Raw genomic sequence first — 16607 nt, forward strand, 5'->3', positions numbered from 1 at the left:
TATGGAGGAGTATGGGGTGTATTATACTAAACAAGCAAAATGCTGCATATTCATTGGGTGATTGGATTGCTTATGCCGGAATAAAAATCATTGTTCTCAGCAGGACATCGCCGGTGTAAACTGTAGATGTGCTGCTAATAACATGATAATGTATGGTGATCTGTTAGTGATCTGTTAGTGATCGTTCTGTCACCATCATTCTTTCTCAGACTGTGGAAAGAGGCCGGGAAACAAGCGTCGAACGACTTCAGTATTGTCGATCACACTCGTTTAGCGGCCTGAGATCAGCGCATGTAAATACAACCAAAATGCTTATGTGTGATGTGTAATATGTTAGCACTTGGGGCCCCCTTTAAACTTTGCCTAGGGCCCCACTTTGCCTAAAACCGGCCCTGCATATGGGCTTATTTTGTGCTGGAGTTCTTCTGAATGTTGCTGCTGTACAATACTTTGGTACTCTGCTGACTACAAGAGAAAAATAAGCCATGGTCATGGCTCCTATAAACTAGGAACTACAGGTCTCCATCAGAGCATTAAATGACATTACCTACTCATTTGGCATATTCAAGAAGGCATTAATCAGAGATAGCCTCAAGTTGTTGTCTAATAAAATCTTGCCACGCTCGTCTTTCTCACAGCAAAGACTCAAGCTTAGATAACATCTGTTCAGTGTCATCCTTACCATTCCCATCATTTTCATCCTCTTCTACTGTGTGTGGTATTAAAAACTACTGTATGCTGCCAGTCATCTGCTGATTTGCCAAATAAATTTACATCTTGTCCTGCTGCTGGTGATTTTCCAGCTTGTTCATTCTGTCTTAATGTAAGATAACAAGCTGCTATTTTTCTCACAGAAAGGGCTGCCTGCTCTCTTTTTCATGTTCAGTCTTTTTTCAGGTCCACTTTCAGGACCAGTCTTTGAGCTCAAAATTGGACTGCACTACAGATACCTAAAGGTGAGTGAAAAAGTGTTTGCCCCTTCCTGAATTCCTATTGTTATACATGTTTCTTACATTTAAAAGTTTCAGATCACCAAAGAAATGTAAATATTGGACAAAGATAACACAAGGAAACACAAAATGCAGTTTTAAATGAATGCCTTTATTACTAAGGGAAAACTAAATCCAAACCTACAGAGCCCTATATGAAAAAGTGATTGCCCTCTAAATCTAATAACTGGTTGGGCCACCCTTAGCAGCAACAACTACAATCAAGCATTTGCGATATCTGCCAATGAGTCTTTTACAACGCACTGGAGGAATTTTGGCCCACTTATCTTTGCAGAACCATTGCAACACATTGGAGGGTTTCCGAGCATGAACCACCTTTTTAAAGGTCATGCCACAGCATCTCAATCAGATTAAGTATCCGATAATTGGGCCAGAAATATATCTCCTAACTCATAGCTGAATATCCCTATAAAAATGGAGAACTCTGTTTTTAAAATAACAATAAAATGTTCTTTATTGCATATAATAGCAATTAAAAAAGGTCATTCTCTTTCAACTCCAGCAATGGAAATAAAACCTTTAGAATTACTCAACCAACAACCTGTGAAATGGTAGAAGTAATTTTCTATGCCATTTGCCCCTGTAAACTAATTTACATAGGACTAACATCCAGAAAGCTTAAAGTCCGAATAAAGGAATGAATAAAGGAATATGTCCTTGACTTTGGCAAAGTATCCAAAATTAAAGACTTATCCCAACTCAAACTGATCCCCAAACATTTAAAATTGGTACATAACTGTAAAACAAAATAGTTGTTTGACATACAAACAAGATCCATTTGATCAAGTGGGGAAGGGTTGTAAAGAAAAAGGTAGTCCAATTAGAGTCTCAATGAATTTGGAGAGTAGAATCTGTGAGCCCAAAAGGTTTAAATGAAATACTGAGCTTTGCACCATTTTTGTGACTTGGTTAACTAGCCATTTTATTATTTGTTTTTTTTTATTTTGGTTTTAAAAATTTTTAGGTTACTGTACCCTTTGCCTCTACTTTCGCAAAATATATACCTCTGGTGATCAATCCACACTCGGGAAGCATTTATTCGCTATCTGTATATAATGTATAAGCTCATGTCTGGCTATGGGAGTTGTATTTTTGGGTGTGTTGTGGGCTTGCAGACACTGCCCTTCTAGTCACTATTTTATGGCTTTTGTGATGGTGGAGTCTGCCTGCCCAGCTGGATGCACATTATATAATTTTAGCTGTTAATATTGTTATCAATATTGATAACCAATATTGTTGGTAGGGTTGAGCGACTTTTGTTTTTATAGGATCGGGTCGGATTTCACGAAACCCGACTTTTTCAAAAGTCGGGTCGAGTGAAATCGGCCGATCCTATAGAATCCTATAGAAAAGTCGGGGTTGTAGGACCTGTCGATGACGTCGCGGCTTGTGATTGGTCGCGTGAGCGGTCACATGGGCGTCACGTGACCAATCAGAAGCCGTGACGTCATCGAAAGGTCCTTCAAGCGCTGATTCTTAGGAAGGAAGGCTCCCGGTTACAACCAGGGCGCGTCAGAGGGGGAGTATAGCAATATTTTTTATTTTTATTCTTTATTTTACACTTAAATCTGAATTTCGATACCAATTCCCGATATCTCAAACATATCGGGAATCGGTATCGGAATTCTGATTCCAGATTCAGAAGATCGCCGACTTCATGGCCGACCCCACACAGGGGTCGGGTCGGGTTTCATGAAACCCGACTTTGCCAAAAGTCGGCGACTTCTGAAAATGGCCGACCCGTTTCGCTCAACCCTAATTGTTGGTATATTGCTTAAATGCTGGGTTCCTCCATCTCACCCATCAATTTTCTTGGTGGATGTGGGGGAGGAATTTTAATGAGGGTCTTTATTCGGCACATAGACCCCCTTTACACCCATCACACTAACAGGTGGGAGTTTTGATGGTGGATCCATCTGCACATTCTTTGTTTGGGCTCTCATATGATATCATTGTAAAGATTTAGTGATCGTGTCCATGATGTTTTTGTTTTACAGAATAAAGACGGGGGAAAACTTCCTGCCATCAGTTATTTGACTTTGGGTACCATATACACTAAATAATATGTTTCTATATATTCACGTTTTCTTTTGGATATAAGACATTGGTAATATATAATCACCTGGCAATACATAAACACTAATACATATTTTTTCACTTCATATAGATTTTTTTCCAATTCAGGAATATATAATACGCTTGCGTTTACTTTAAGATTTGGGCACTCAGTTTAGTAATTTATACCATCATTTTTTTTTTATCAAAAAGGCCCTAAGGTAGTTTGAATAAATATAGATAAGAGTATTATGTATATATCTTATGATGAAATGATAGTGATATGAGTACACTATAAATACAATATAATCGACATATTTTAAACACGCTATGTGTTCGTAGACTCAGTTTAATCCATTAAACTGAGTCTAAGAACAAATAGCGTGTTCGAAACACGTTCAGTTCTCTAATTGGCATTCTTCCTCCGTTATATCCGGCAGAGAATGTCTTTGCAGCTATGCCATGTTTTAATGGATGCAAATAAAGCAATTTTGATTTTATCTACTGAAGCTGGATCTTTCTTTGCCTGCAAACATATATCCCAGAGTCTGGCAGAGATGCAATCATGTGCTTCAATCTCTTCAGTTTACTGGGAACCATCCAAAGGGTGAGCTGAATTAACTTTTTTGTTACTTCATGTATTAAATGGGAAATGCTAACTGTCTGCCTGCCTGCCCATTGAGTGTTGTCTATAATGGACCACACTACTACAGGCATTTACTCTCTGTCCCTGATGTCATTTATACTGTAGTACTGCTTCTGCTGGGTCTACAATTGCAGGTCCTAAAATGCTAAAGATTTCCATGCCTGCTACATCTTAACTATCTATAGTACCATTTTGATCATGTTGCAGCCACTGCACAGCATCGCAATTCACACACATCCTTACTGTCCACTGTGTTTCATAGTGCTTGTCTGTACTGCTACTACTGGGGCTGCCTTTGCTGACCCTAAACTGCCAAGTGTCATTGATTTCCCTGTCCTGTCTATGCTGTCCTTGCGGCGGCCACTGCACAGCCACACCAGCCGCACACCTCCTGGCTTTCAGCTGTGTTTACTAGTGCTTGACTGTAGTACTTAAGGTGGGAAACCTTTGTACCTCCAAAAAGCAGCTCTAAATAGGGGCTGATTTTGTAAAAGACTTGATGATAACAAGACAGTTAAAAAAAGTACCCATTTCTAGAAATAAGAAATCCAGTTTGGCTTAGGGTTGAGCGAAACAGATCGGCAATTTTCAAAAGTCGCCGACTTTTAGCAAAGTCGGGTTTCGTGAAACCCAACCCGATCCCACTGTGGGATCGGGTCAGCAGTCGGCGATCTTTACTCCAAAGTCAGGTTTTCGTTTTATATATATGTATATATATTTATATATATACATATATATCTATATGTCATAGAGACACATATATATATATATTTATATTTACTTCAGCGCGATAATGTTGAAAAGCCGGTAATTCAATTGCTGGCTTTTCATTTCTCCTGCCTAAACCCGACATGATATGAGACATGGTTTACATACAGTAAACCATGTCATATCCCCCTTATTTTAGCATATTACACACTACTAATGTTAGGAAACAGGAACACATGGGCTACTTGCACAGTGAACAAGTCTGTAGGAACATGCTCACACACCACCAAGAAACTTGAAGACACAGAAGAGCATAGTAAAACCAAAAACACTCAGTTTCAAAAAATAACAGTAATCCGCAAGTGCTAGTAAAAAGATGTAAAAAACCAGGGTATTTGGTTGATACGTTTTTTGCAAAAAATGTATACTAAGCTGCTCCAACAAACGTCAAGGTATACCCATATCAGAGCAGTCCTAACTGATGTATGCAATCCCGATCTGATGTATTTAAAAACCTGATCATTTGCATATTACCTGTGTGAACAGGGTTCAGAGAGGAAAAGTCCATGTGGACATGCTGAGTGGAACAGCTTTTGTGCAGATAACCCAAGAGGAGTGGTGGGTAACTCCCTAGTCTTGAGTTCATGAGGACACCAGCAGAGGGCGCATCACCGCGAATGAAGGTAACTATAGGTCATTGACCTACATTACCTTCATTCCCCGGGGTTTTACAGGCATGAGCACAGCTGCATTATAGCAGAGCTCCTGCCTGTAAAATATTTCAACTCCTTCAGATGGATTTACAGCGTTACAGATCAACGGAAGGTATGTATATTGTTGGTTTATTATTTTTAATTTGTTACATGTGTGTGTGTTTTTTTAACCCTTTCATACAATTAGATTAATAATGGATAGGTGTCAGAATTGACGCCTCTCCATTATTAATCTGGCTTAATGTCACCTTACAATAGCAAGGTGACATTAACCCTTCATTACCCCATATCCCACCGCTACACGGGAATGGGAGGAGAGTGGCCAAGTGCCAGAATAGGCACATCTTACAGATGTGCCTTTTCTGGGGTGGCTGGGGGCAGATGTTTTTAGCCAGGGGGGCCAATAACCATGGACCCTCTCCAGGCTATTAATATCTGCCCTCAGTCACTGGCTTTACTACTCTGGAGGAGAAAATTGCGAGGGAGCCCACGCCAAAATTTTTCCACGATTTAACCCTTAAATTTAATAGCTAGAGCACTGAAATTTTGCACATACACACTACTATCATTAGTAGTGTGTAATATGCAAAAAAAAGGGGGATATGACATGGTTTACTGTATGTAAACCCTGTCTCATATCATGTCGGGTTTAGGCAGGAGAAATGAAAAGCCGGCAATTGAATTACCGGCTTTTCTGCTATATCGCGCTGAAGCAAATATATAAAAAAAAAAAATTCCATTGACTTTGCATTGGGTTTTGTGTTTCGGCCGATCCCCGACCCCGACTTTTCAATAAGATCGGCCGATTTCACTCGACCCGACTTTTGAGAAAGTCGGGTTTCGCAAAACCCGACTCGACCTCAAAAAATGAAAAGTCGCTCAACCCTAGTTTGGATAGCTGAGAAAAAAACCTTTGTATATGCCTATTGATTTTGTGATTAGCAAACTAGTTGCAAGCCACAGCTAATGATATGTTTTTCACTTCATGTTGAGAGGCTATTAGCTTTCACATTCAAAGCAGTACACTACATCTCCCTATTAAAGATAAGATTTTTGGACTGTTTCAAATACAGCTATCACTTTATTCATTTAGCAAAGTTCAAAGTTATTTAAACTTTTCTGTGAGACTTTAGTTGGGTGGTATAGATTAATAGATTGTACATGTTTGTTGTGTAGCACAGGTGATATTACGGCTGTCTAAGAACTTAAATGTAAAAGAAAGAAAATTTGGGCTTGACATCCTAGCCAGCTCACTGACTGCCCCAGGTGCACTGAACTCCATCAGGATCTGACATGGATTAGCAAAATACAAAGGTAGGCATTCCAGCTCCTAAAACAATTACTTTATTCTCCCAAAAGTTAAAACATGACAGACGGCAGTGTCCTCTTTACATGTGGATAGGAACATCAGGCATTGACAGCCAAGCGACTCGTTTCAATCCTCATATGGATCTTTGTCACAGCTGTGAAATGCGTCTCTTGGCCGCTAGTGCTTGGTGTACCTATCCACATATAAAGAGGACACTGCGGTCTGTTATGTTTAAACTTTTGGAAGAATAAAGAAATTGTTTTAGGAGCTGGAGCGCCTACCTTCAAATTTTGTCTAAGAACTGCCAATGTTGAGTGGGGGGTGCCATGTTGGCTATTTAGGGTTAGGTAGGCTAAAAGCTTTGTAGGGCCAATTACAGCTTGTTAGCCATATAGTTATCCCTGTATACACACTTAATAGCTAGCATCTGTTCTTTAAAAAAGGGTGTTAAGTACATTAAAATATTTTTAACAGTAATCATTAAAAGTTATTTTTAGGTGCTTTTCTTCTTTTTTGGTATTTAATCTTGTGGGTCCCCACAATGTATATTTACACACTTGGCTTTTCTTTATTGTCAACTATTTAACATGAGTTTAAAAGCGATTGACCTGAATGAATACAACCCCTTCCCAAATTATAAGAGGATGTTCACACTTATGCAACCACATTATTTTAGTTTTGTTAATTTCATTTTCCCCTTAAAAATAATTTTGTTTCTCAATGGATTTTTTGATGAAAGTAAAGGTGGAACAAATTCTGAAATGATTCTTCGTGGTAAGATTTTATTTTCACATTATAAAAATTAGGAATTTTTAGTTGTGTTTATAGTTTTTCACAACCTCTTTATGTGCTGCAAAATAAAAAATCAACATGTCAATATTTAATTATATACAGTAGATTGCTACATTTCTGACAAACCACTAAATTTGTTATTTCAATTTCAAATATCTTTCTCACATGAAATATACAAATGTAGAATTATGTTAGCTATTACATGTTTGGAACATGTATAAGGAATTGATAACATTGCTACTTTATATTATTTTTCCAATATTCTCTAAACATAGTCAAGAGTTATCTTCTGTTTTTTTCCTAGTCGTCTAAATGTTAATGTCAAACTTTGACCTTTTGTTCATCTACTGTATCACAGAATAGTGATTAAAAAAATCAAACTGGTTGAAGGTAAAAGCTTTGAGAGAAATATGATTATTAAATAAATTGTGCTGTGAATATTACAAAAAAAACTGTTACCTTTAAAAGCCAGTGCTGTATAGGAAGCAAATTCTTATGATCTATGTTATGTATAGATTAGAAAGTATTAATCGTTTTATTTCACATGCCCTGTATACTGTACACATAAGCTTAATGCACTTAATTTCTATTTAGGAACATTAAACTATAGCATAGCTTTTTCTCAATATCTCTCAATAATGTGATATATTTGAAGAAATCAAAAGATTAAGCAATTATAACCAAGTAATTAAGGTTTTCATATAAATATTTAAACAGCTAGAAACTGTAATTTCCAGTGACATTTAAAATTGAAATCATATTTCAAAAGTAGGAAAAAAATTAAAAAGTAGAAATTTAACCTTACTTTTTTTTAAATATTAAATTAACTTTTTTAGAACCCATTGCCAATCAATTGCATATATTTGTTGCTTGCATTTTGACGGAGCATTCCAAAAGATCCTGCCAAATATCATGCAAATGCATTTTATGTATCATAATTTGATATGTCATAGCATCAAAATATGCAGACAATGAATAATTACACAAACATTATTATATAAGATAATTGTATGTAGAATGTCTGTTATATTCTAACCTCTAGACATAGTATTTACAAATACAAATATCCATAGATGAAAAGAGTAAAAGGGCCACTCAAGGACCTTTGATCTCATTGAAAATAATTGTAAATATGTAACTCTGAGTGTTCTTGAGTTACATACTTATAATATCATAAACAAGTGTGATAAAAATATTAAATGTGCAAATTGTCTCTTCAGAGAGAGAGAATACTTTAACTCTAAAAGACAATATCGAACCTTTATCAAGCCTTGCCATATGGTGTCTAGGGGTGCATGTCACTTTCTACATGGAAAAAAATTGCCCCTTAAATCCCCAAATCATTTCACGTTATAACAATAAATAACAAATGTGTAATGTGCTTTTATCATAATTGACCCAATGTGCAGTATAGCAGGAAACGGAATAGCTTCTTACAATGTAATATAGTGAGAGTAAGTGTGCTATTTGAAATCAAATGCCACACTGAACAAGTCTTTTAATACGTATCCAAAATTATATCTCTCTTATTCATCCAGGAATTGACAAAAGCCTCAGGTACCCACAATATAATGTCAATATTAGGTATGAGTACTTATTATTCATGCCTGAGAGAATGGTAAGGAATATGGGGCTTCCATGCTTTGTTTAAGAAACTGTAGATTATCGAAATTGTTTATGGGTCTTTAAGTCATTAATGACATTTTAGAAGTTAAACTGAGACTCGTAATAAAAATGTAAGAGTTCCACCAATTTTGGAGGGACTGTGTAAATAGTTCTAAAAGCATAGTTCCTTCATAATACCAAGTAGTTTTTTCTAGCTGTGAGAATTATAGGAGTCACCCATACAAACACTCAACACTTCATATATGATCCACCATTGGTGTCCTAGGAAAAGGGTAGACAACCATTCTGACAATTCTTTGAGAAATACTGATACAGCACCATGGGGTATATATGTATGAGTAACATTTTTTGCTTTAGTATGCTGAAAAGATGATTGCATAAATGGAACCATTGTTAAAATTAAATTATGTTTAAAGCAGAAAACTAATGCACCATCTTTTATCTTTCTCTCTTATAGTGGTGCACAAAATAAGTATTTTTTTGGCATTGCAGCTTCCAGTATGAATTTCTATCAAGCCATGTTTGAGTTATAAATGTTCAATCACAAGATTCAATTAGGTGATATATGACTCCTCTTTAACAGTTGATCAATTTTGCACTACAGGGTCCAGCTTGTATGCGGGTTTTTTTTTTTATTGCTTTAGTTAGATCTTCTTTTTCAAGCCTTAAGCCTTAAGTTGCTTCCCGGCTGTGTGTGAGCTCTGTATTTTGTTTAAGTCCTCTGACAGCTATTATTTTGTGTTTTTATCTGATCTGCATATAGATAAGATGCAACGCTGGTTGGAAATGCTTATAGTAGGATATTTTGGTATTGTCATACTAATGTGAAATAGGACTAAGGAAGTAGGTTTGTATTTGAATTCTGCTGTATTGCTTAGATTAAATGAAAGTTAGAAAACCTTTTAGAACTTAGTTGATGTAGTCTGTGGATATAAATCAGAAAATTACAAATAAACTGAGATAGAACAGTCAGAGCCAGCAAAATATATTCAATATGTAAATTATAGATAGCAAATGGGGCAAATTTTTTATTGAAATCAAATTAAAAAAAATTATTTTTCAGCCAAAAATAAATTCATTTAAGTAAGAAAGAAAAAAAATGCCCTAAAGGTGGACCATCCTTTTAGGCAAAACTTACCTGCTGAACTAGTGGAAAAGAAAGTAATTTGGTTTATTAAATGGAACAATTAACAAAAAATGATCAAAATTATTGCAGCAATTCTACCCCTAATTTCTCATTTTATTTTGATCATAGTTTATATCTATTTGCAAATGAAACTGAGAAATACATTTTGAATATTTTAATTTGTTTCTACGAAGTTCACCCATGTCCCTTTTCATCTTCTCAATGTCCTGTCGCTTTATATAAGACAACTATCTGGAGCAGGGGTTGCCCTCCTACAGTTCAGGAGCACAAACAATGTCAACCAGATATTATCTCAGAGCTGTTTTAACACGAGCAGCTAAAATTATTAAAATTATAAAATTCTGATTGTCTAGTAATGTTTTTTAAATGAGTTTTCAACAATAGCAGAGGACTATATTTCTGCATTCAAGTTACATTATAATCAGCTAAAAATTACGACACAATAATATAGCAATACAAATAATGTTGAACTTGTTTTGGATACAATTATATTTCATTTGTTATTTTATTTTATTTTTTAAATTAAATCTTGACCCACGGGATAGCACATTGTTTAACAACTTGTAAATTATAACTCAAGCCATATTAAACTGATGGAGCTTTTGTTGTGGCTAATGAATCCACTCACAGTAATTGCACATGGGAAAACATTCTCTTTTCTCTTTAAGTAAATAATTTTCATTACCTTTAACAGTTACTGGCAATAAAACTCTTTGAAGTTCTTCATTTACAAGTTCTCCAAGGACACGGTATACTATGCAATTAGCATAATCACAAAAAGACCAATATATGAAAGTAATACACAACATTTTAGCAACAATAATGCAGTCAATTGAATTATATTTTTTGTTGTTTTATGCACTGCCAATCAGCTGGTACCATCAAACGTTGTGACTGGTCTTAACCCCTTTTAACCCAGAAGGTGGTTTGCATATTAGCGACCCGGACAATTTTTACAATTCTGACCACTGTCAATTTATGAGGTCATAACTCTGGAAAGCTTCAAGGTACCTTGGTGAGTCCGAAAAAGTTTTTTTGTGACAAATTGTACTTCATCATAGTGGTAAAATTTATTCGGTATAGCTTGTGTTTAATTGCGAAAAAAAATAATAAATAATAATAAAATGGACATTTGGCCAAAATTTTGAAGTTTTCCAAATTTGAATTTTCATACCCTTATATCACAGAGATATGTCATACAAAATAGTTAATAAGTAGCATTTCCCACATGTATACTTTATTTCAGCAGTTTTCAAATAAAATATTGTTGGTTTAAAAGTTATAAAGGTTAAAAGTTGACCAGCAATTTTTCATTTTTCCATTAAAATTTACAAAACCATTTTTTTTAGGGACCACATCATATTTGAAGTCACTTTGAGGGATCTATATGCGAGAAAATAGTCAAAACTGACACTATTCTGAAAACCGCACCCCTCAATATGCTCAAAACCACATTCCAGAAGTTGATTAACCCTTCAGGTGCTTCACATAAATTTTTTTGAATATGGAAAAAAATGTTCATTTAACTTTTTTTTCGCAAAAAATTTAATTTAGATCCATTTTTTTAATTTGACAAGGATTACAGTAAAACATGGACCTCAAAATTTGTTGTGTAATTTCCCCAGAGAATCCCCAAAATAAGGAGAAAACCACTGTTTGGGTGCACTGCAAAGTTCGGAAGGGAAGGAGCACCATTCGACTTTTTGAATGCAAAATTTGCTGGAACAATTGGCAAACACCATGTCACATTTGGAGATCCTCTGATGTGCCCAAACAGTGAAAATCCCCACAAGTGACACCATTTTGAAACTAGACCCCACAGATGTGTGTTGAGCAGTGAGCACCTTTAACCCCCAGCTGCTTCACAGAAGTTTATAACTTCGAGCCATAAACATTTTTTTAATCTGCACAAATAGGGTTTTTGTTGTGAATTCTGTTGTCGAACTCCCTCCTGTGGTCGTGAGTGGTACTTCGGCGAGTTCTGTCTATGGGCTCCCTCTGGTGGATGTGAGTGAAGCTGCTGCTTCTGAGGTTCCTTACACAGGTGACGTGGTTTATTCTTTGGTTGACTGCTCTATTTAACTCCTCTCAGATCGTTGCTCCATGCCAGCTGTCAATGTTTTTGCATTTTTTCAGTTCGCTCCTGGGTCTCTCTGGTGACCTGCCTTCTCCTGCAGAAGCTAAGTTCCTGATAGTCATTATTTGTTCATTGTTTTCTTGTCCAGCTGGTTTTCATGATTTTGTCTTGCTAGCTGGAAGCTCTGGGATGCAGAGTGGTCCCTCCGCACCGTGAGTCGGTGCGGAGGTCTTTTTTGCACACTCTGCGTGGTCTTTTGTAGGTTTTTGTGCTGATTGCAAAGTTACCTTTCCTATCCTCTGTCTATTTAATAAATCTGGCCTCCTTTTGTTGAAACCTGTTTCATTTCTGCGTTTGTGACTTTCATCTTTACTCACAGTCAATATATGTGGGGGGCTTCCTTTACCTTTGGGGAATTTCTCTGAGGCAAGGTAGGCTTTATTTTCTATCTCTAGGGCTAGATAGTTCTTAGGCTGTGATGAGGCGCCTAGGTCTGGTCAGGAGCGCTCCACAGCTATTTCTAGTGTGTGTGATAGGATTAGGGCTTGCGGTCAGCAGAGCTCCCACATCCCAGAGCTTGTCCTGTATGAGGTTTAACTATCAGGTCATTCCGGGTGCTCCTAACCACCAGGTCATAACAGTACAGCTGGCCCAAAGTATTAATGCAACTCAATAGAGGGATAAGAGAACTTCTGAGACCATTTTTTTTTCTTTGCACTGTGTTTTGTCTTTCTTTTCCCCTAGACCTTTGGGTGGTTCAGGACACAGGTGTAGATATGGACATTCAAGGTCTGTCCTCTTGTATGGATCATCTCTATGCAAGGGTACAAAACATTCAAGATTTTGTGGTTCAGAATCCTATGTTAGAGCCTAAAATTCCAATTCCTGACTTATTTTCTGGGGATAGATCTAGGTTTTTGAATTTCAAAAATAATTGTAAACTGTTTTTAGCTTTGAAACCCCGCTCCTCTGGTGACCCCGTTCAACAGGTAAAAATCATTATTTCTTTGTTGCGTGGTGACCCTCAAGACTGGGCATTTTCCCTTGCGCCAGGAGATCCGGCATTACGTGATGTTGATGCGTTTTTTCTGACGCTTGGATTGCTTTATGATGAACCAAATTCAGTGGATCAGGCAGAGAAAATCTTGCTGGCTTTGTGTCAGGATCAGGATGAAGCAGAGGTGTACTGTCAAAAGTTTAGAAAGTGGTCTGTGCTTACTCAGTGGAATGAATGTGCCCTGGCGGCAATTTTCAGAAAGGGTCTTTCTGAAGCCCTTAAGGATGCCATGGTGGGATTTCCCACGCCTGCTGGTCTGAATGAGTCTATGTCTTTGGCCATTCAGATCGATCGGCGCATGGGTGAGCACAAAGCTGTGCACCATCTGGCGGTATTCTCTGAGCATAGGCCTGAGCCTATGCAGTGTGATAGGACTTTGACCAGAGCTGAACGGCAAGAACACAGACGTTGGAATGAGCTGTGTTTTTACTGTGGTGAATCCACTCATGCTATCTCCGATTGTCCTAAGCGCACTAAGCGGTTCGCTAGGTCTGCCATCATTGGTACGGTACAGTCTAAATTTCTTTTGTCCGTTACTCTGATTTGCTCTCTGTCATCCTATTCTGTAATGGCATTTGTGGATTCAGGCGCTGCCCTGAATTTGATGGACTTGGAGTTTGCCAGGCGCTGTGGTTTTTTCTTGGAGCCCTTGCAGTATCCTATTCCATTGAGAGGAATTGATGCTACGCCTTTGGCCAAGAATAAGCCTCAGTACTGGACTCAATTGACCATGTGCATGGCTCCTGCACATCAGCTTTTTGGTGTTGCATAATCTGCATGATGTGGTCGTTTTGGGGTTGCCATGGCTACAGGTCCATAATCCAGTGTTGGATTGGAAATCTATGTCTGTGTCCAGCTGGGGTTGTCAGGGGGTACATGGTGATGTTCCATTGCTCTCAATTTCACCTTCCACTCCTTCTGAAGTCCCTGAGTTTTTATCAGATTACCGGGATGTATTTGAAGAGCCCAAATCTGGTGCCCTACCTCCTCATAGGGATTGCGACTGTGCTATTGATTTGATTCCTGGTAGTAAGTTTCCTAAGGGCCGTCTGTTTAATTTATCTGTGCCAGAGCACGCCGCTATGCGGAGTTATATAAAGGAATCCTTGGAGAAGGGTCATATTCGTCCGTCGTCGTCACCATTGGGAGCAGGGTTCTTTTTTGTGGCCAAGAAGGATGGTTCTTTGAGACCTTGTATTGATTACCGCCTTCTTAATAAGATCACAGTCAAATTTCAGTATCCTTTGCCGCTGCTGTCTGATTTATTTGCTCGGATTAAGAGGGCTAGTTGGTTCACCAAGATAGATCTTCGTGGTGCGTATAATCTTGTGCGAATTAAACAGGGCGATGAATGGAAATCAGCATTTAATACGCCCGAGGGCCATTTTGAGTACCTGGTTATGCCATTCGGGCTTTCTAATGCTCCATCTGTGTTTCAGTCCTTTATGCATGACATCTTTCGAGAGTACCTGGATAGATTCATGATTGTATATTTGGATGACATTTTGGTCTTTTCGGATGATTGGGAATCTCATGTGAAGCAGGTCAGAATGGTGTTCCAGGTCCTTCGTGCGAATTCCTTGTTTGTGAAGGGGTCAAAGTGTCTCTTTGGAGTTCAGAAGGTTTCATTTTTGGGTTACATTTTTTCCCCTTCTACTATTGAGATGGACCCTGTTAACGTTCAGGCCATTTACGATTGCACTCAGCCGACATCTGTGAAGAGCTTGCAGAAGTTCCTGGGCTTTGCTAATTTTTATCGTCGCTTCATCGCTAACTTTTCCAGTGTTGCTAAGCCGTTGACTGATTTGACCAAGAAAGGTGCTGATGTGGTCAATTGGTCCTCTGCGGCTGTAGAGGCTTTTCAGGAGTTGAAGCGTCGTTTTGCTTCTGCCCCTGTGTTGTGCCAGCCAGATGTTTCGCTCCCTTTTCAGGTGGAGGTTGATGCTTCTGAAATTGGAGCAGGGGCTGTTTTGTCGCAAAGAAGTTCTGATGGCTCGGTGATGAAACCCTGTGCCTTCTTTTCTAGGAAATTCTCGCCTGCTGAGCGCAATTATGATGTGGGCAATCGGGAGTTGTTGGCCATGAAGTGGGTATTCGAGGAGTGGCGACATAGGCTTGAAGGAGCTAAACATTGCGTGGTGGTCTTGACGGATCACAAGAATTTAACTTATCTCGAGTCTGCCAAACGCGTGAATCCTAGACATGCTCGATGGTCGCTCTTTTTCTCCCGTTTTGATTTTGTGGTTTCATACCTTCTGGGATCTAAGAATGTGAAGGCTGACGCCCTGTCAAGTAGTTTTGTGCCTAACTCTTTGGGTGTTCCGGAGCCGGCGGGTATTCTTAAAGAAGGGGTAATTTTGTCTGCCATTTCCCCTGATTTGCTGCGTGTGCTGCAAAAGTTTCAGGCTGATAGACCTGACCGTTGTCCTACGGAGAAACTGTTTGTCCCTGATAGATGGACTAGTAGAGTTATCTCGGAGATTCATTGTTCTGTATTGGCTGGTCATCCTGGAATCTTTGGTACCAGAGATTTAGTGGCTAGATCCTTTTGGTGGCCCTCTTTGTCACGGGATGTGAGTTCTTTTGTGCAGTCCTGTGGGATTTGTGCTCGGGCTAAGCCCTGCTGTTCTCGTGCCAGTGGGTTGCTTTTGCCCTTGCCGATCCCGAAGAGGCCCTGGACGCATATTTCCATGGATTTTATTTCTGATCTCCCTGTTTCTCAAAAGATGTCGGTCATTTGGGTGGTTTGTGATCGCTTCTCTAAGATGGTCCATTTGGTACCCTTATCTAAACTGCCTTCCTCCTCTGATTTGGTGCCATTGTTTTTCCAGCATGTGGTTCGTTTGCATGGCATTCCAGAGAACATCGTCTCGGACAGAGGTTCCCAGTTTGTTTCGAGGTTTTGGCGGTCCTTTTGCGCTAAGATGGGCATTGATTTGTCTTTTTCTTCGGCTTTCCATCCTCAGACTAATGGCCAAACCGAACGAACTAATCAGACTTTGGAGACATATCTGAGATGCTTTGTTTCTGCTGATCAGGATGATTGGGTGTCTTTCTTGCCTTTGGCTGAGTTCGCCCTTAATAATCGGGCCAGCTCGGCTACTTTAGTTTCTCCTTTTTTCTGTAATTCTGGTTTCCATCCTCGCTTCTCTTCAGGGCAGGTTGAGCCTTCGGACTGTCCTGGTGTGGATGCGGTGGTGGACAGGTTGCAGCAGATTTGGACTCATGTGGGGGACAATTTGACATTGTCCCAGGAGAAGACTCAACGTTTCGCTAACCGCCGGCGTTGTGTTGGTCCCCGACTTCGTGTTGGGGATTTGGTTTGGTTGTCATCTCGTCACGTTCCTATGAAGGTTTCCTCTCCTAGGTTTAAGCCTCGTTTCATTGGACCATATAAGATTTCTGAAGTTCTTAATCCTGTGTCATTTCATTTGGATCTTCCGGCTTCTTTTGCCATCCATAATGTG

Source organism: Ranitomeya imitator, chromosome 1, assembly GCF_032444005.1.
Source record: "Ranitomeya imitator isolate aRanImi1 chromosome 1, aRanImi1.pri, whole genome shotgun sequence".
Lineage (NCBI taxonomy): Eukaryota > Metazoa > Chordata > Amphibia > Anura > Dendrobatidae > Ranitomeya > Ranitomeya imitator.